The following is a 735-nucleotide window of genomic DNA, read 5'->3' on the forward strand; positions in this document are numbered from 1 at the left end:
GATCAAAATCTGCCTGGCGACAAGATCACCAAATGAGGGGTCAGAACGAGGTCAAGAAACCAACCAAGGAACGAGCATGGAGGACAACGCGGATGACGTCAGATCATTTGCATGACTCTTATTATAAATTCTCTATGCAGAGGAAACTCGTGGTTCCGGCTTCCTGCAGCAGCTATGCACTGACTTCTCTGTGTGATAGGGCTTCAGATAGAAACGGAATCTAGAGCTCTGTATTGCTTTTCTTCATCAAGGTTGTAATAAATATTTTAAAGGTTCTTCTGACTTTCACTCTTCCTCAGAAATGAACATGCACCAACCAATGCACAAACCAATTTCAGGCCGATCTCTGCGACATGCAGGCTGTCTTTTTACAATGATGGTTACAGATTTCTGCTGACCGTGATCGATGTTTTCTCTAAAAAGGCATATGTTAGGCCTATTAAAACTAAATCTGCTAAAGAGGTGTGCGATGCTTTGGCTTCCGTTCTAGATGAGAGCGACGCCCCCAAATGGCTTCAAACTGACCTAGTAAGAGAATTTTACAACAAGCTGTTTAAGGCTCTCATGAAAAAACATAATATAGAGCACTTTAGCACAGCCAGTGACGTCAACTGGCCAGAAAAGTTCAACAGTTATGTAAAAGCAGCCGATGTGATAAAAGCGTGAAAAATGGCTAGCTCTGGTTTTTACTTCTCTGCCCTCCAACGCCAGTGCTGCTGTGTTTAAAGATAATAC

Source organism: Monopterus albus, unplaced genomic scaffold (genome assembly GCF_001952655.1).
Source record: "Monopterus albus unplaced genomic scaffold, M_albus_1.0 scaffold16.1, whole genome shotgun sequence".
NCBI classification, from domain to species: Eukaryota; Metazoa; Chordata; class Actinopteri; order Synbranchiformes; family Synbranchidae; genus Monopterus; species Monopterus albus.